The 21,729-nt window shown below is 36.2% G+C and overlaps 1 pseudogene; it reads right to left on the minus strand.

Moving 5' to 3' along the window:
- Window positions 1-512: 512 nt before the first annotated feature.
- LOC112611146 overlaps window positions 513-21,729 on the minus strand; it is a 60,434-nt pseudogene continuing 39,217 nt past the window's right edge.

The following is a 21,729-nucleotide window of genomic DNA, read 5'->3' on the forward strand; positions in this document are numbered from 1 at the left end:
TTTTTGGCTAATCTTAACTCTTTTTTTCACAGTTGGCTAGGTGTTGAAATATTCTGAGGAAAGAGAAATGACAATGTAGACATTTAAAATCTTATATTAGCTTAATAGTACAGTTAATGTGTCATGATTATCATGTACATATAGTTTTACAAATGTGTCTTTCCAGATTAAGGAGGTTCAATGTTAGTGCTAGTCTACTAAGAATACCAATTATATTTTAAAATCATAAGCAAATTGAATTTTTGAACTACTTTTTCTAGATCTGTTGAATTGAGCATAATTTTCCTTTTTTTGTATTTAAAACAATACAACTTTTATTTTTGCTTAAAATGTGCAGCTTCTACCAATTGTCAAAATATAATCTCAGTTAAGAATACTCACCTTATTTTTTTTAATCTCAGACTTAAAATGTGTGAGAAGAAGATATAGTAAGCTATACATGATTTTCTTTTAATAGCACCTTGAAAAAGTACACTGCACCAGCAAGGGCATTAAGAGGGGGAGAAATGCCTTCAGACCCAATGGTTATAGGGTGTATGTATGTGAGAGCATAAGGAATCATGGTGACAACATTGTCATGGGTTAATGTTAATGCTTTATGAGAAGGAACTTGGTTCAAATAATTTCAGGACCTTCAACAGCTTCCTGGTCTTTTTACTTTGAGACCTTCATTTTCTTATTCTTAGCTTCTTCAGTCTGAAAGTTAATCTTGTTTAGTTCAGGACCATGTTGGGGCTTATTCAGGTTTTTGTGCTGGTGAAAGACAAGGAAGAGGTTAGTTGATTGACTAGGGTTTAGGTGCTCACAGGAGCTTTGTGAAGCTCTCACAGGGCACACTGAATCAAAACTGAGCTGTGCCGTGACCACCCAACCAATATTTGCAGCCAAAAAGATGTGCTCACTCTCTGACCAACACTCACCTAGGTGGGACAATTTCTCTTCAGCAGGTGACAGGGGATCGTCAGACAGCAACTCGTCTGATAGAGGCTCATCTGCTTCAGAATGCTTCTCATCTTCTTCCATCAAAGAGGCGAGGTCTTGAGAAGAGGTGAGGGAGGGGTGCTGCTCGCTTGGCTGATGAGAAGTTAGTGGCTCAGTTAGACCAGTGGGAGGCTCAGAAGAAACCAAGGGCTCTGTCACAGGAGGAGACAGAGTGGGGAGAGAAGCCACTTGACCAGGCTGTGCAATTCTAGAGCATTCCGCCGCAGCTGCATTGGCATCACTGAGCCTTCCAGAAGGCATCGTGCAGTGAGCAGTGGGGAATGCTACTTTTTTCTGAAAACCTGTAGGGGACTGTTGCATCCTTCTTCAATAGAGCTGAATGGCTGAAGCAGTCTTCGGGGACCAGCAGAAGCCTGGAGATGCAGTGGCCTTTTTCACTGGGTGATGAATGGATGGCATCAGAGAAAAGGTTTTAGTGTTGTGGCCTCGCAAATCTTTTAGGATAAAATAGGCTTCAACTTTACTTTTTATTTTAGGTTGCACGGTGTCTGTTTTAATTGAGAAAACTGGTAGCAGTGAAGCCTTACTGATGTTTATTGTTGCTGAGTTATTCTTCCACTTGATTTGGGGAATGATTTTTGGCTCCACTGCCCTTATCTTATGTGCGAGAACCTCCATCATCATCACAACCCTCTTCTTCCCTTCTTCCCAGAACTTGGGAACAGGCTGAGTGAAACATACTCTTTTTTTATTTTTATTTTTTGCATCAAGGTGCCAGGACCTCGATGGCCCCAGATTTGATTTTGGCTTCCATTCCCTCCCTTAAGCCAAACTCATCTGAAAGTTTATACAGAAGTAGCACATGGAGCTGTTTATCTTGAGGAATAACACCCAAAGAGCAGTTATCTTCTTGAATGAAAGTACAAACCACAGTGCTTCCATTATTCATGTTGTGAATGTCTCTGTGGCGCTGGGCAGAGAAGTCCAGGCAGTCAATGATGCCAGAGAAGGAACAACTATCCTTGCTGCCAAGCTAACATTCTTGTGCAACATTTTCATGTTCCACCTGATTTTGGTAAGCTAATGGAGCATCTTGCTTATAAATTGGAGCTAATTGTGTAGCCAAACTCTGTAAGTTATCTTCAAGTTTTTTTCCATGGCCTCGTGTTCCACACAAATTTGTTCTAGTTTTATGCATTGTCTTTCTGGATTATGTCCTTTAGTAATTCTTTCATAGTAGGTATCTGAGAGAGCTTGAACCAATTCTAAATTTTCTGGAGCTTGGACCTCTCCCAAACTTACAGCCATTAAAGTACATGCTCCATGAACAGCCAAAGGAGAATGAAGCATGAAACTCCACACATCTCTGGATCAATTCCTTGACATGTACAGGTACAATTTTAATGGAGGGTGCATCTTCGGTTGGTAGGATGAATATTGTATGACCTTAGATTCTTGGTGGGCTCTGTGTACAGCTAGTCAGCCATGGGGAAACGAATGCCATCTCACACCATGATGAGCATCACTATCACAGCAGTTGGACCGTGGTGGCCTATACACTGCTAGACCAGAGGGCCTTTTCTGTATCATTACTTCTTCTTAAAACCCACTTAATGATTGGACACCTATTACAGATTTTCCCTTCATTACCAGTATACACTACTGTTTCTATCCTTATTATGTTTCCTTTTTGACCATACCTATTCATCATGATTTCCCTGACAGCAGCAACACCTGGTCCTTCCCCAGATGTATATAATATGAGCCTTTGGCTTTTCATGTAACTCGATCAAGACAGTTGCAGGTGGGCAGTTCAGAATCTTTAGTTATAGACATCAGGTTTTTTGTAGAGATAGATAGTAAAGAAGTTCATGGCATAATCACTAAAATTTCTCTGTGCATGCTCTGCTGTGGAAAACTCTGATGTTTCAACACTGGATGAACATACTTCCTCTTCACTTTTGGTAGAAACCGTCGTAATTCCACCAGAACATGTAATATTTACATTCTTAAGAGTTGGTACTGACTTCAGTAAAGGTGTCTCATAAGAGATACAAGGTAATGTTATCAGTCTTGGATGCATGAGTTGCTCTTGAACAGCAACAGTGGGCTTCTTTTTCCATCAATCTCCTGATGAGGTGGATTTTGTCTTTTTCTGGGTTGTGTTTTTTTGCTTTGTTAATGATGAACTATGATTATTTTGTATACTTGAAGGTGGTTTCTGTTGTATCACGCCCTTCCCCTGACTGTATTTTTGCTGCACGTTATATGCAACAAGGGTTGTCAGTGTACTTTCAACTTTTTTGTCCTCTGGTTTTATATAATTTATAAATTTTATATTGAATTTAATTATTGAAGTAAGTTGTGTCAACTGTGTTGCAACATCTTCTTCAATTGGAGTATGGGCTACATCCTGACATGATAGGTCATCTAAACCAAATGTTTGCCGCTGTCCAGTAACTGGTTACAATACCCTGACTTATTATTTTTTGGTGACAACTGATGCAAGTTCTTGCAACAACTGTCAACAGTAATTATACTTTGAGCAATACTTTTATTGGCATCACTCTTGGGGTGAATTTAATTCTGGTATAAAAAGAGATAACTGGATGTTCTCTGCTCTGATTCTTCATCATTCTCTGACTTTGATGGGGAGGAATTACCTGATAGGGCTTCTGAAAGCTGAGTCAAGACCTCTATGCCTACCACTTGCTCCAGTGTTAATCTCTTATCTTATAAAGGGTAAGAGACTTGGTTGAGATCCATCTTTTAGTTCTTTACTTGGTATAACCTCAGGAGTTTGTGATTTATCAACTTCATTGTGTGTACTACCAGGCCAGTTTATGTTGGAGTGTGAAGGATGTGGAATGGAATTGCAATTAAAGCCAGACTGCTGGAAGACTAAAACATTACTTCTCCCTTTGAGATGATAACAATTTGCATTAGTAGCAACGGAGCTCATGGCATCATTATGGTCTGCGGGTTCTTTCAGGAATTTATAAGATTGTTTTCAAATATCTTGACAAATTCTTCAATATCAGAGTTTTTAAATGACACTCTTGTTTCAGTTGATAAATAGTGTACATGTTTAGTGCCATTTCTTACAGTCTGTACAGTTTTGGAGGTTTGTCTCTTGTCAACTTCAGAGTTTTTCGATTTTTCAGCTTCTGGGACATTAGCACTGAAATCTCCTTTGACATGATCAGTTAAAGGTAATTTCTTGTTGGACATCTCCACCTCAATGGCTATCACGCTGTCTTCAATTTTAATTATCATTTCAAGGGGATGTGGATTCAATTCCAATCCCTGTTCTTCCCCATCTACTGTAGTCCATGGATTCTGACTTGGGGACATTTACTGGTTTGTTGTCAAAATCTGCCTTTAAAACTTTGGGCTTCTTTTCCCTCTGGGGCCTCTTGATTTCCTTTACAACCTCCAAAGGCACAATGGCAGACAGTATCTTTTCCAGCTCTTAACATTTCCTCTTTTTACAGATCTGATGGCTGTTCTTTCTGTTCTTGCAATTAGTGCATTTACCAAAGTTGGACTTCTGCTGGTAGGATTCACAGACCTCATATTGCTTTCATTTCCTTTTTTTTTTTTTTTTTCAAAGTGGGTAATAAAGTGGTGTAAGAAGCAGAGATACTTACCAGTCGAACTGGCATAGTCACCACTGTGGTGTTGACAACATGAACCATGCTGGTTACGCTGATCTGGGAACTCCCTCTTTCTGAATCGCTGGGACCAGCCTGGGAGAGTTGGGCAATACCCAGTGAAGCATGGAAGAGTCTTTTCTCAGGGGCTATTATGAAACCCCGAGTGTTATCTGGCAGAAAGCTTATATGAACTTGCTTTTCATTTTCTACATTGCTTATAGCCATTACTGGAGGTAATGATTTTCTTCTCTGGGGTTGATGATGATTGAGGAGTGCGTCCTGAGTCCAGAGGTAAAATCTATATAGCACTCTGGACTGCAAGCCCATATGAGACAGTGCCGTAGGGCTCAGGCCATCTGGGAGGAGCATTACAGGTAGCAATTAGATTTGGAGGAACAGGAAGGAAGAGAGGCAAGTATGGGACAATGCCCCCACTCATACCAAGGGTTTCTTTTTGGTCTAAGATAGCACCAAAGAGCTCTTCTTGGACTGGAAAAGCACCAGGAATCTTTGGTGGATCTGGGGTCTTACCCAAGGCATTACCATGAAGTTCCCATTGATGTGGGATAGCACTGAAGATCTGTCCTAGGACAGAGGTGGTATTAGCAACGTCCTGTTGATTTGTAGTAGCTTTGAGGGCATCTTGATGATCTGGTTTAGCACCAAGGATTGCTTGTTCTTAGCCTGCCAAAAGGAATTTTATTAGACATGTAGAGGATATAGACCTACCAAAAGCCAACCAGTTTCTAAGGTTCAATTCAGAGATAACCTTATTAAAACTGGAGGTGGGATAGCAATCATATTCACTTTTCATGGGATCCATGTAAGAATCAGATAACTTAAGGGATTCTACTCATTAACCCAACTCTTCTATTTGAATTCTGAGGTTTCCTTGAGAGATAACTTTTGCACTTGTTCTTTGTGGCAAAGGAGCACACACAGTGCTCTGAGCAAACAGTCTTGGGGAACCGCTAGTATCATTCAATGTTTCTTCAGAGAATTGTCCTTTACCACAGGATGTCCTTTCCAACGGACCAGAAAGGATCTCAGCTGAAGGGCCACTGAGGGTAGGGATATTGATTTTGGAATCTTCAACCCTTTCATACCAGGACTGAGTTTTCTCTTGGCTCTTATCTTTAATGAAAGAGGGATTTTGTACACCAGATAGAGCCTCTGTATCAGGAAGGATGTGAGTGTCCTGCATTGGGACCGAATCATTTTCTGAGCTCTGTACTCCCAAGTCAGTGAGTATCTTATAATCACAATCATGTAGCTTTTCTACACCCTTAGAAGGTGGAACTTTCTTGAAATTGGCTATGCCCAGTGGGGGTTGGGAGAGTCATCTGCTAGGAAAGGTTCTTCTTAGAGTCATTGTGAGCCCACTGCAGGTTAAGAACCCTGGGTTCTGAAAAGAAACCTCAGTCCTATCCAAATTCATGTGTGCTGTTCCAGCTCTTGTCAGAAAGCTTCTGACTGGCATGGATGGTTTAGGTTCTTTTCTTTTTCTTAGCATCTCTTTCTTGAATTAATTGCTTTAATTTTCCAGGACTTAAAGCCTTGACTGATGCCACATTTTCATTGCCTGTCTTGGATGCCTTCAGTAGTTTTCTGTTTTTCTTTTTGTTTGCATCTTTCTTCCTAACCTGGAAGCCTTGTGTGGCAGGATCCAGACATAGCTACAGAGTAGAAAAAATAAATAAATAAAAGGCACAGGAAATAGTCCTTTGTCCTTTAGAAAGTCTAACTTTTGAGGATAATCTGGATGCAGTGTTCTTGAGCTCATTCACACAAGGTTTTGGTGCTCAACAGTGCATTATGAGGGACACAGATGATCACCCAAAGAGAACACGCTAAGGGCATGGTTGTGGAGGGAGGTGTCACAGAGTTCCCATGCCCTGTCTGGGCACACTACCTTCCCAGCAGCTCCAAGAGTTCAGCCACCCCAAAACTCATGAAATCTCCTAGCTCAAAAGTTTTTATAGAAAATAATCTCCAATGTGCCTATCCTGACCCTGCTCCCACTGCCATCCTCTGCCTTTCCCAGAAGCTGGGTCACTTTTTTGTAGTTTTGATATTGTTTAATATGTTGATATATTTTAAAATGCTAGAATAACCTTGTAATTGTGGGATCAATGAAAATTATTTGTGAAACCCATTCCTTTTTTATATAACACTAAATTTGTTGTAATATTTTGATTAAATTTTTGTACCTATGTTCATGAGAAACATTGATCTTTGATTTTGATTTTGTATAATGTCCTGGTCAGATATTATGCTGCCCTTGCAAACTATGTTGTGAAATGTTTCCACTTTACTATTATTTAAAAGATTTTTGCTAAGATAGATCCGATTTCTTCCTTTAATATTTGATAGAATTTATCAATGAGTTTGGATATGAGCCTGAGGTTTTCTTTGCTGGAAATTTTAAATATGATTTATTTATGTAATGATTATAAAATTTTTCAATTCTCTGTTTCTTCCTAGTTCACCTTTGGCAATTATATACATAAAACACGTAGACTTTTTTAACTTACTAGGATGATTTTAAAACTAATATTCTTATCATCTTTTTACTGATGCCACATTTTTGTCTATGAATGTTGCAAGGATGCTCTTTTTGTACTGATACTGCATTTTAGTGCCTTCTCTCTTCCTTATGTGCTTGACATTGTCCAGGGTTCATATACTGTGTTAATTTCTTCATACAATCAACTGTTGGCTTTGCTAATTTTTACTATTTGTTTTCTATTTCACATTTTTTCCACTTTTTAAAAAACAGTATTGGCCGGGCGCGGTGGCTCAAGCCTGTAATCCCAGCACTTTGGGAGGCCGAGACGGGCGGATCACGAGGTCAGGAGATCGAGACCATCCTGGCTAACACGGTGAAACCCCGTCTCTACTAAAAAATACAAAAAACTAGCCGGGCGCGGTGGCGGGCGCCTGTAGTCCCAGCTACTCGGGAGGCTGAGGCAGGAGAATGGCGTGAACCCGGGAGGCGGAGCTTGCAGTGAGCTGAGATCCGGTCACTGTACTCCAGCCTGGGCGGCAGAGCGAGACTCCGTCTCAAAAAAAAAAAATAAATAAATAAATAAAAAATAAAAAACAGTATTCTATATTTTGTACAATATTCTCTTTTTCTAAATTCTAAATTTCTATAATGAATATGTAGATAATTAATTTGTGTATCTTTTACTTTCTAAATTTGTCTTGAAAGTTAGGTTTTCAATCTAAACCACGGTGAGATACCATCTCACACTAGTCAGGATGGCTATTATTAAAGAGTCAAAAAATAGCAGATGCTGGCGAGATTGTGGAGAAAAAGGAATATTTTTGTGCTGTTGGTAGGAATGTAAATTAGTTCAACCACTGTGGAAAGCAGTGTGGTGATTCCTTAAGGAACTAAAAACAGATCTATCATTCAACCCAGCAATCCCATTTCTGGGTATATACCCAAAATAATATAAATCATCCTATCAAAAAGACGCACACATGTGTACACTTGCTGCAGCACTATCCACAATAGCAAAGACATGGAATCAACTCAAATGCCCATGAATGATGGATTAAATAAAGAAAATGTGGTGATTATACACCATGGAATATTATGCAGCCATAAAAAAGAATGAGATCATCTCCCTTGCAGGAATATGGATGGAGCTAGAAGCCATTAATCTTAGCAAACTAACGCAGGAACAGGAAACCAAATACTGCATGTTCTCACTTACAAGTGAGAGCTGAATGATGAGAACACATAGTCACAGAGAGGGGAACAACAGACACTGGGACCTACCTGAAAGTGGAGAGTAGAAAGAGGGAGACGATCGGGAAAAATAACTGGTAAGTACTAGGCTTAATAATCAGATGATAACACAATCTGTACAACAAACCTCGGTGACACGAATTTATCTATAGAACAAACCTGCACATGTACCCTTGAACTTACAAGCTAAAATAAGAGAAAGTTATGCTTTCCTTGTAAACACAGTTTAGCTGTATATTGTAAATTTAAATATTCAGTATTTTCATTATTATTTCAATTAGAAGTACATTTCTTAATTTCCAGACATTTGGATAATTTCTAATTATCTTTTTATATTTGACTCAAATTTAATTTCACATAAAAGAAAATAATGTACCATTTAACTTTTTGGAAATTTGGTGAGACCTATTTTAAAATTCAACATTTGGTCAGTTGCTATAAATGTTCCATGAATATTTGGGGAAAAAGTGTATTCTAATGTCTTAGGTAAGTGCTATTTATATTATTTCTGCATTTGTGAATTTTCATAATGAGATTCTTTGCCTTTTTCCTGAAAAACACCATTCAGAAATTTATTTTATATTTGGCGGGATGGTTAGGTGTAGCTCTGGGGTAATAGATTTTTGCTAATTTTTGTTTGCTAAAAAGTAACTTTACATCATTTTTGTGAAAGGTTATTTTCCTGTATATAGACTTTAAAACTGGCAGGGTTTTTTGTTGTTGTTGTTGTTGTTGTTGTTGTTGTCTGTTTTTTTTAACTTCAGCATGTTGAAAATACTATTCATTTGCCTTCTGGAATTCAGTGTTTGTTTGGACATACAAGCTGCCTGTCTCATATGTTACCTTTTGAGAGGAATATGCCATTCCCATCCCACCCCCACCATCTTTGACTACTTTTAAGATGTCCTTTTGTATTTGGCTTGGTATTTTGCCTATGATGTGCCTAAGTGTGCTTTTACTTTGCAGTTTTGCTGAACGTTTGCCAAGATTCTGAAATTCAAACTTTGTGTTTTTTTTCAATTTTGTTCAATTCTTAGCCCTTATTTTGTCAAATATATCTTAATATATTGTACTCCATTCTCTCTGTGTTCCTCTTTTGGGACTCTAATTACATTTTCTCACATTAGTCTCTATGTTTCTAGCGTTCTTTTCCATGTTCTTGATCTTTTTGATCTTTGGGCAATATTTTCTCCTGAGCTATACTCTATTTCATTTTTCTTTATACAGCTAGATCTAATCTGCTGTTAAGCAAAGCCATTGAATTTTACTCGTTTTCAATTATGAAAAATTCTTTTTGTCTTTAAATTTTCTGGTTATCTCCTAAAATTACCAAACCTGCCTTTTCTTTCTTGAACATATTAAGTGTAATTAACAGTCTGCTTCCAGCAACTCTATTCTATAAATTCACTATCCTGTTTTTGATTATCAAAATTTGTCTTCAATGTACCTGGGTATTTTTCATTTCTTGTCAGACATCACATACGTATGTATATATGATACATATGTAATTTAAAACTTTGGATATTTAAACCTTCCTACCAAGAATATTTATAGTTATGTCATCTAGAAAACTGGGGTTTTGGATTTTAGCAATATCACTGACAATTTAGCAAGATTATTCAGAACTGAAATAATTTTTAGCTGGTTTTCAGATCTGTGAGAGTCATACTATTTCCTTCTTTTCTCTTATACTGTACTTTTAAATGTTTCAACCTAAATTCAAGGTATTGATGAGTTAATCTCCCCCTTCCAAACCTTTAGTGGGGCACGAAATCCACTTTCATTCGCCTAGATTGGAAGTTGGCAAACTACATTTCCTTCTACCTAGAGCAAAAGGCAAATCTGGCATGCTGCTGTTTCTATAAAGTTCTATTAGTGCACAGTCACTAATGTATTCACTATATTAGATTAATATCAATAGTTTCATAAATATGACTTTTATTAAGTAAGCTGTACGCTTAAATTTTCTAAGCCTGACTTTGTATGTTCTTTTTAAAGTGACTTTAGTAATGCTTTGCAGAATTAACTTGAGAATTAAATGAGATGACATACACAACATGCCTACCAGAATACGAATCTCCATTCTCTTTTATTTTGTTCAAAATAAGATGCAGGACAATGGGCTACTGCCCAGCTGCAAATTAAAATTACTGGGAGATAATGCTTCCTGCAGTAATTCTAAATGCCTAAAACAGACCCACAGCAATTAATTCCGAATCTTCCAGAGTTAAGCTAATGTATCTCCAAATGAATCCTCTGTTCATTCATTGTTAAAGACCACTGAAAAAGTAAAGTACATTCAAGTTAGATCTGGACTCGGATTTTACCCAGCAGCATTTGTGCATGATCTTAATCCAATTTTAATTTATCACTCATTTTTCCAATTTAGAAAGCACATATAATACGCAAAATTGCTAGAAAATTAACAAGCAAAATGTCAGTTTTCAGACACATAATAGTTTCTCAATAAATTGAAGCTTTTTAAAAATTCCTTTCTTTCCTGACTTAAATTTAGATTTCCATTGCTCTATAATTCTATCTTGATCATCCTCTCGAGCTCCAGATTTCCCTCGAGTTTTGCAAGGCTTACCTATATCGTTGTTCTTCTCTTCAGTTAATAGTTCTGGAGGCTTTTCTTAATCAGCAAAGCTAAATTAGCCATTCGTATACAATGATTCTCCTTTTACTTAGTCTTTATTTATATTTGTCATCTCACTTAACTTTCTATGAAATCATCTTTGTTTGTGAATGTTCTTATTTCTATTTCTCACTATGCAATATGAGTCTTATCACATAGCTTTTCGTTTAAACCTAATGCCTAGAACAGATTATGGCTTAGAATGCATTCAATATATATGTAGGTTGAATGCATTAAATTCTGATTTAAAACTACAACTAAAGAGTACAAAAGGATAGAAAGAATGTGTAGTTTTCTAATTCTATATAAAATTCTTTAACAGCTCAATTATGTCTTCATGCCAATCTGAAAACTTGTCTTATGTTTTTTATAAAAAGGTCTTCTTGAGATGAGAACCCATTTATTAGGCATTTTGATTCATTTAGGACCAAAAATAAATAAATCAATAAGCAACTTTGCCCTGTTGACTACAAAAAATGGCTGACAATAGCAAAGCAGTTAAGAAATATCTTGAAACTGTTAGAGCTATGTTTGTGCAGTGATAAATCTAGAAAAGCAATCAACCATAATAGATATGAGTTTATGCTTTGGAGTTAAAGACAATTCCAGCTGGGCCTCTGCAGCAGAGGCACTTTATGCCCAACTCACATCCCTGGGAACTTGCTGTCTGCTTTGGTTTGCATCCAGCTGGCAGGATCTGCATGTGTATACCTGATGGCTCTTTTTGCCCACTCTTCTTCTTGTATGAAAGGTAATACTCCCCACATGTGATTGGCCCAGGAATTAAAATTCACAAAAGATTGCCTCAACTATTGACTTGGTCATTGCTCTAAAATTAATTCAACGTCCTTTTCTCCCCCTATGATAATTCCTAGGTGTGGCATTCACAATTCTCAGATTTTCCCCATGATATTAAATTTCAGTGGCCCACAAAGTTAGGCATCTTATGGTGAATGCTTTACTAAGTGAATTTGCTTTTTTCTGTCACTTTCTTACTCTACCTCTAAGATTACCTGCATTTCTTAAGTAAATTGCGTGTACTGAAACTTTAATTTTAGGCCCTTCCACTTCCAAACTGTAATTTTGGATGAAGAAATTATCTCATATTGCCCTTGTTTGCTCATCCGTAAAATGTAGGTACAACTTCACCCATATTACCATTTTGCTGTAAGGTTTAAATGAGTTAAGATGTATAAAACACTTAGGAGAGAGCCTGGCATATATTAAGTATGCAATAAATGTTATTAGTCTTTTTATTGTCTGATTTGACATTGACTGGTGCCAAGTGCTCTGTACAGGTTCTCTATGAAATTTTTACAGCTATCTTATACTGATACTTAAAGAGGTAAAGTAACTTGCCTGGAGTTACAGGGAGGACTTGAAAATGAGAGCTGAGCCCATGTGACCTCGGAGCCAGTACAAATTCTTAAACAATTTCATTGTTATTTTGAAGTTTATCTTTGAGTTTGGTAATGTATTTGGTTGATCATAGATATCTGATGAGTAGACAGGTAAAGAAAGTACATATCTCATTAAGTTTATAAAAATCAGTGTTTAAACTTTAGTAGGCATAAAATTCGCTTGGGTGGATTTTCAAAATCAAATTTCTAGTCCCTTTGATTTTATTTATTTATTTTTAGAGACAGTGTCATGTTCTGTTGTTGTAGTATAGAGTGCAGTCATACCTCACCACAGCCTCAAATTCCCATGCTCAAGCGATCATCCCGTGTCAGCCTCCTGATTAGCTGGGACTACAAGGGCACACCACCACTCCCGACTAATTTTATTTTTTTTGTAGAGACAGGGTCTCACTATAATGCCCAGCCTGGTGCTGAGCTCCTGACCTCAAGCGATCTTCCCACCTCGGACTCTCAAAGCCTGAGGATTACAGGTGTGAGCCACTGGGCCCTGACCCTTTGATTTTAAAACCAAATTTTACACTTATCAGCTCAGCTCTGATTCAACTGGTAGGAGATGATATTCCCACTTTTACAAGCACTTTGATTCTTAATCAAGTGCTACACAAAACACATTAGGAAATGTACTGATAATAAAAACACAGATATTTTCAGACTCTGATCCTGGGGTTACATTAAAGGTCTAAAAAAACCATTAAAAATCTGACTCTTAGAACAGATTTTGTATAATGAGGCCACATTAGAATGAGACATTAAGATAGTTTTTAAGTTGTTTTTTTCTCTTTTTTTAATACACTGGGATCAATTGGATCTTTTGCAAAAGAAAGGTTGGTTTTACTCACATTGGATCAATATATCCTATAGTTTTCTTCCCCCAAAAAATTACAAAATAAAATCACTTTTTAAGGACCTTGCTTACGGTTACCACATAGAATCAGTGGGAGGTCCAATCACTGCCCTTCAAGAATAGGAAGAAATAGCATTGACAGTATGAGATGATTGGACTTTCTGTATTCTGTTCTGTGTACAATTCCAAAATTAAAGTGTAGTCATAAGTTTAGACTTCTTGGAAATGCATACCTGTTGCCTCCGTTCCAGAGTTTTATAGCAAAAGAATGTTTATTAGAAGATGTTTTAATTCTCAGATTATTTGATCGTCCTCTCTCCCCACTAGATCCCAAATATCTCTGGATTTTCCGGTAGAGTCACCCACTTGCTTCCTCTCACTGGTAAATAAATGAGATGCTGCAAGCACTTCTGTTTCCCTTCTGTATCCGTAGGGAATTTGTTTCTCTTAAATGAAAACAGCAAATGGCTACATTATTTAAATTGTGACTTTGTACCAAGCCATCATTTCAAAATCCTCAAGAGTAAAAAAATGTATAATGCAAGAAAACATGAAAAGCAATTAATGTAGTGAGACTATTTTGTGTCTTTCCACCAAATCAACAAATAAAATTTAAGCCCATTCCTGTTCCTTTTTTTCCACTTTCTCTCGCAGTTGGCAGCTAGAGTGTTTAAGTCAAACAATAACTGGATTATGAATGTCTGCCAATTGCTTTCATTTTTTTGCTAACAAACACAATTTTTAGATTCCTGGCTGAGTCAATAAGTTCCTACACTGAATGGAAAAATTAACCCATGCAGATTAAACTGAAAAACAACACCACCACAGTTTGGTAGCACTAGGAGATTTCTGAATTATTTTGTACTTTCATATAAGGGAGTGAGACTTATCATTGAAAAATACTGAACATTAGAAACGTGTGTCTTAGTCCTTTTGGGCTGCTATATCAAAATATTATGCACGGGGTGGCTTATAAACACAAAGATTATTTCTCACAGTTCAGGAGGTTGGAAAGTCTAAGATCAAGGTACTGGCAAATTCAGTGTCTGGTGAGAGCCCATTCTCTGATTTGTAAGTGCTGCCTTCTAGCTGTGCCCTTATATAGTGAAAGGGACTAACTTGCTCTCTTTTCTAAAGGCACTAATCCCTTTGTGAGGTCTCTGCTTTTGTGAACCAATCATCTGCCAAAGGCTCCACCTCCAACCTCCCCCATGCCATCACCCGTGGAGTTACAATTTTAACATATGAATTTGTGGGGTACGGATATTTACATCACAGCACTATGTAGTCAATATACATTGCATTTATTATTTGCTAATTTATTAATAATCATGTATTAGTTTTTGCATATCATCCTATTTGCATTTGCTGATAATCTGTATTTTGACAAAAAATTATTTGCAGAACAGAGTACAATAACCTGATGTTTTTCCACTTCTTGCTTGTGTACACAGTAAATTTACTAAAAAAAATAAGTTGATGAATAATATTTAGGCCATCTGATACTTTCTGAATCACATTAAGCTCAAGTTTTACTCTAATGCTGGCATAAGGAACAATGAACTGTGAGATAATTTTATAATTAGGTTCATTTTGCTTTGTCAGTAACTAAACTTTTAAGACAGTACAAGGAAGAATTATCTTAAGCAGAATTGTTTTCTATAGAAAAAAATGTCATAGGCAATCTTTACTATTATTTTTATGACCAACACAGATTTTTATGTGCACTTATAATTTGATTCCATTAATTAAACTCTGTATAAAAATGATAAGAACATCTCATAGACAAAAGAGCACTGACCTACTTTTTGGAACGATGGTTTCTCAAATGTTGTCCCAGTAGATTTCATGAAGTTTACTCAGAACTGGATAATGATAAAAATGCAGGATGAAAAGAGCTTAAAGGTAGTACTATTGGGATTTGAGATAAAAGAACTAATTTAAACTGACAACGTAGTGAGCATTTTACCGTGGGCATGATGATGACAACTGGATCTGATTTTCTTGTTTGTTGCAATTCCAAATTGGGTTGAAATTCATTATCATTGGATTCAAAAGAGAGATGGAATGAGAGTAAATGCTATGAGAAAGATAAATATCGAATACTTATAGTATTTACATTGCGAAAGTCATTGTCCTTAAGACTGTGAGAAATAGAAAGATAAATGATCTCGGATAGCTAATTCAAAGAGCTGTTTACAATCAGAGTTTCTCATTATAACCTGAAACTGTGTCATTAGGAACATAAGGAGGGATAGGTGCACACATATTTTTACTGGTATCCTATAACTGGGGTATTAACTGTGTGCTCCATAATAAGTAATTGTCTTCACTTAGTCTGAAAGCAAGGTCCAAATCTTTCTAAATAGCATTATTCACAGCTACACCAATTGACACGTATTGACATGGAAATAAATATTTGTAATAATCTCTAGAAGAAAGAACACTAGATTTTCTCATGGTTTCTAGACATATATAACTTGAAGAAATATGGGCAAGAGACCGTTATGTTATATAAATGTTTTTTATTGACTGGAACCCTGAACGGTTTTTGAATATTTAGCTACAGTGCCACAAATTCCTCCAGCAATTTAATGATAAGCAAAACAATGAAATACACAGGTTTTGATATGTCAGACTCTTCGTACTGTTAACGTATGGACAAAAGTGACATCATTTTCACCTTAGAGGAAAATATGTAGGTTTGTGTTAGAAGGAAAAAAAGATCTCCTTTTGCATTTTTTAAAAAGAACATTTTCTTCTCTTTTTCTTCTTTTCTTCTTATTGCTCCTCACCCCTCTCTTCTTGCTTATTCACATATTTATCAGAATTTTCTTTAGCACCATAATTTATAAGAAATATACTTAGTAGTTCATCTGTAATACTCTTCTACTATTTATTATTATTATTATACTTTAAGTTCTAGGGTACATGTGCATAACGTGCAGGTTTGTTACATATGTATACTTGTGCCATGTTGGTGTGCTGCACCCATCAACTCGTCATTTACATCAGGTATAAATCCTGTTCTAAATTTAGAGATAATAAGAATTGTAGGATAGTGACTTGATCTTTTGTATAAGAATTGAGTTTTACAGACAAAGAAACACTTAGGTAAATGAAAAATTACCATTTGATATTTGGTGCAATGAAAACATCCTTTCTTTGACCCAAATATAGATAAACATAAAGGGTATGTGTTAGGAATTTACAGACTTAATAGTGATACTACTAAGCAGAAGCGATCATGATGGACTTCATAAAGAGGACATCAATAACCTTAAGTTGAGGGTCTATAGAGGGCTGAATAAAAAGTGAGAACCTATGGAAAGTAAGAATCAATGCTTTAATGCCTGCTTTGGATTGAAAGCTCAACATATCCTATAAATAAAACCAGGATCTGTACATTAAGCTGGGTGGGTATTGGTTTCTGAAACTATGGGTTAGGACCAAGTAGCTACTCCCACTGTTTCTGTTCCAAGCTTACAACTGGAAAGATTTCAGAGTTTACTCATTAGTGAAAGAAGTAGAAGTGGGGGTAGACACAGAACATCTGCCTGACAAGAAACTGTGATTTTCACCTTATAAGCAGTATTACATCTGGGTGCAGCTGGAGAGACCCAAAGGAGTGAAGTCATAGATACAAAACGGAGAGCTTATACAATCCTTAGAGCTGATCTGTTCGGGGGGAAAAAAAAAATCAAAATGAGTTCACAAAATATTTTAAGATGCAGGAAGCCCAGTGCCATGCTTGAGTTAAGGTTGATATGATTAGTAACAGTTTCAACAAAAGAACAAATTTATGCTTGATTAAATTAGATTAGTAGCGCATCCCAGAAAAATTATGTAAAGGTATCTTTTAAATATCCATAGTTCAAGCAGGGAAGAAAGATAATACAGATGAAATAAGTACAGGCATATAGAAAACATGGCCATTTAAAAAAATAAAACTATAGTCATTGGAAAAAATTATAAGAACTCTTAAAACTGCCCACAGTTGAAGTTAGAATTCGCCAAGTAGACAATATAATTGAAGAAATGTTTCAAAATGAATCCAGTAAGGTAAAGGGATCAAAAGAATGAACTAGTTGCAAGATGTAAGAGATCAGGAGCTTACAAAGCAAAGCAGCATCAGGGGAGATCACGAAACAGTGAACAGTGACTCACTGAGCAGGTTAAGTGTCAGAAAACAATTTGAAGTTAGAGAAAGATATAAATCCTCATATCTGAAAACTGGATGTATCCTGAGAAAGATGCATTTTTAAGCTTGTACACACTGAGTCCAGGAAACAGAGAGAGCAAAGAGAAAAGACATTAGAGTGAAGAGTGAGATCAGCCACAACAGAAGGGCAATGAGATTAACTTAGTTTTCTTATCTGAGCAAAATATACAGAAGTAATGTCTTTAATATACTAAAAAGTCAAACCAGTAATTCTATGATAAGCTATATTTTTCTTCATAAGTGAGACTGCAATAAAAACATTTTAGTCTTAAATTGCAAAAAAAGTTTACTGTTTATAGATCCACTGTTATTAAAGTACATAAACCAATAAAAACAACAGAGGGACTAAGATTGGGAAAGAAAGGTGCAAAACTCAAGAATAGGCACAGAAATTATTTCAACAGTTACATAAATCTAGGTAATAATTATGAGATTATAATAAAATATTATTATTAAATATTATGTAAATAAAATACTAAAGCTCAAACAGAAGTTGGGGAATTGTGATTCAGTAGGAAGTTAAAGTTGTTAGGAAATCTAAAGTTAAGACATATGTTAATAATAACACGACAATCATTAAAAAAGTAAAATTAGAATGGATACTCTTCCAAAACGTTGTGAAATGATAGAAATAAAAACACTAGATAAATCTATCAAAATCTGAAAAGAACAAAAGTAAAGAAAACATATAACCAAAAAGATAAAAATAAATCTACATTCATCAGTTATCAAATTAATAGAAATAAACAACTATATACTGTAATTTAAAATCAGAGACTCTCAGGTTGAGTTTTTTAAAATTCAGGTTGATGTTCTTTATAATTAATTACTGAGTTAGCCAATACAATAACTTGGTTGAAAGTGAAAGTTGGCACTGAAAACTAGCTGTTGGAATATCGTTAGACTGGTGAGCTATATGAGAAGACAGGAATTGTCAAACTTTGCCTTGAGTCTCCTACAAAACTTCCAGGGGCCTCGTTTCTGGTCCTGTGTTTATTCCATATTTTTAAGTCAATGATTGTCAGGTTGTTGTCCATATGGCTACTTTCTAGCCTCTGTTTGGTTGAAAAAAACCAAGACACTGCAAATTACTGTTCACTATGATGGCCTCTCTTTTCATTAGGAGATGTCTATGTTAAATCTGTAGTTTCCTTTTGGAATTACTTTACTCATATATAAATTATACATTTGTGCCATTTTTTATTTTATTTCATTATTTTTTGAAATGGAGTCTCACCCTGCCACCCAGGCTGGAGCGCAATGGCGCAATCTCAGCTCACTGCAACCTCTGCCTCCCTAGTTCAAGCGGTTCTCCTGCCTCAGCCTCCCAAGTATCTGGGATTACAGGTCCATGCCACCACACCCAGCTAATTTTTGTGTTTTTAGTAGAGATGGGGTTTCAACATGTTGGCCAGGATGGTCTCAAACTCCTGGCCTCAAGTGATCTGCCTGCCTCAGTCTCCCAAAGTACTGGGATTGCAGACATGAGCCACGGCATCTGGCTCCATTTTTTACAAATGACAAAATTTTCATTTTAAATAAGAATGATCATTTTAGGCAACATTTTTACATGTCAAAACCAACAATTAGTGTATTAAAGAGAAACTCAAGAAAAAAAAAAAGAGACTACTAAATATTAAGTAGTCAGCTTCTTTAATCTGTATGTTGATATTCAGAAATACAATTCTAAATCCAAGATATCACTCAAACTCTGTGTCTTCTGAAACTTGCCCCTTGTGTCTTTCTTGCTTGAGCGTAACACGTGTATAGTTTTTTTTATGTCCTTCCGCTCCTTTTTGTGAACTTCTAAATTAACTATACTTTATTATTCCTGTTTTCTCAGGAAAGAACCATCACATTATAAAATTGCTAGATCACAGGGTGAACGGTAGATCTATAGAAGTTGAATATAAATTTCAGATCTAAGAGTCAAGCTGAAAGAACTGTATTTTAGAAAGACAGACATTTTCTGTAAAATTTAGAATTTTGTTAGATGTTCAGTTCCTAGATTATTAGATATGTCAACTTATTTACCCATTTCCATCTCTGATGAAGAAAAATGATTAAAATCAGCAAGATAGGAAAGAAAAGATTTAAGTAACCCAGCTTTGCAAAATTTTGAAAACTGGCTTTGTAGGGTATGCAAAATAGAATATAGACTCCATAAGGACATTTTAGACACCTTATAATTGTGGGAAATTTATGAAAAATCTGTATTTATAATAAATCTGAGGAACAACCATGCTCTAAAGGGATGTTTTGAATATTTCCAAATGGATATGGTTTTTTACTGCATAGATAGATAGATAGATAGATAGATAGATAGATAGATAGATATGAATGATAATATTGCATTTATTTTCTGGCGATGTCCTTAAAGAAGAAGGGTACCATGCAGCAGTTAAAAGAAAACACTTAAAAATGTGGACGCGTAGATAGATTTGAAATCATGTCAAATGAAAAAATAATGTTGCAGAATGACACAAAGACAATGAAGCCATTTATGTAATTTTAAAACACAAATAATAATATATTGTACATAACTGTATATGTAGTGTGGAAAAGAAGAAAAATATAGACAAGAATAATATACTCAAGAGAAAAATTTCTTTGGAGATAGAATAAAGGCATAGGTTTGTGCTGTTTGTCAAAAGAGATGCTGATTTTATGAACAATGTTATATTTATTTTGTTTAGAAACATCGAGGGGTCTGGGCACTGTGGCTCACACCTGTAATTCCAGCATTTTGGGAGGCTGAGGTGGGTGGTTCACCTGAGGTCAGGAGTTCGAGACCAGCCCGGCCAACATGGCAAAACCTCGTATCTACTAAAAATACAAAAATTAGCCACACATGGTGGTAGGCGCCTGTAGTCCCAGCTACTTGGGAGGCTGAGGCAGGAGAATCACTAGAACCCAGGAGGCAGAGGTTGCAATGAGCCAAGATCACACCACTGCACTCCAGCCTGGGCGACAGAGCAAGACGCTGTCTCAAAAAAATATATATAAATAAATTTAAAAATAAAACCATAAAAAACATCGAAGGAAATAAGACACTAAAGACAAGCTTTTTCACTGGTCAAGATGGCTCAGTGTGCTTATGTTTAAATGTTTCCCTGCCCAAAACACATAACACTAATAGATAAAGAGGAAACCAGAAAGTTTTAATGAGAGTTACAGATAAGACACACATATCTGCAGGCCATAAAAATATACACCAGAGTGGTGAACAGACTAAAGAGGTAGGCTTGCTAAGTTTTTTTAATCCAAAGTAGTATAATAAATGTGTTTAAAATATTTCTTTTAAGATGGGATCCAACTTTTTTTGTGGGAAGTCAGAGACCAGGAATATGGTTCTTCAATTTACAAAAAGATGATGAAAAAAATACTGGAGATAAATTCATCTTGGAGCTAAATACTTGGGCACAGAGAAGAACAACACAGACAGAACCTTAAGACCAAGAATAGAGCCAAGATATTCCTTAGTCCTGTTGATGCAAAACAAAACAAAACAAAAAGTCAGATTACTTGGGACACACTTGTATTCAAAAGAAGCGATGCTGAGTACTTGATGTGATACAAGGAATTGCAAACCATTGGAACCATGGTGTGTCTCAGAAGGAGATGTCAGGAAGTACTTGTTAGAAGATGAGAGGAGCATTAAGTGAATTGGAAGAGAGTGCACAGAAATGGGAGTCTGTTTGGAGTCAATGCTGTCAGCAAACTGGTGAAGATGCAGTAATCATTCAGGGTAGTTGGGTGAGAGGGATGCTTGATCACTTATTCGGTTGCATTACATATTTGTTTTCAGGGTTCTTGATTACAGAATATTCGTGTTGTTGTCTTGTTCCATCATGATCACAGATAGACCATGTCGGTTGGTATTCTGTCAACATTTTTTTTTTTTCAGCACGGCAACTTAACAGCCTCACTGATGGGAACTAGAATAGATACAAGATGTCAGCTGTCAGGACTGCACTTTATTTTATTTATTTATTATTTTCTCATCATCACTATACTGATAAATCTAGAACTGTTTCTAGATGAGGGCTACACAAGATTTAGTGAAGGTACTTATTACATCACAAATTTAAGGAGAATGCACAAAGAAAGGTGGAGATAAGAAAAATACAAATGAATATGAATGCTTGGCTTAATTAAAATGTGTGGGCAAACCCAAACCCTCAATTCCACAAAGAAATGTGATAATAAGGAAGATAAACAAATTAATAATAATTCATGAAATGCA

This window comes from Theropithecus gelada, chromosome 17 (genome assembly GCF_003255815.1).
Source record: "Theropithecus gelada isolate Dixy chromosome 17, Tgel_1.0, whole genome shotgun sequence".
Lineage (NCBI taxonomy): Eukaryota > Metazoa > Chordata > Mammalia > Primates > Cercopithecidae > Theropithecus > Theropithecus gelada.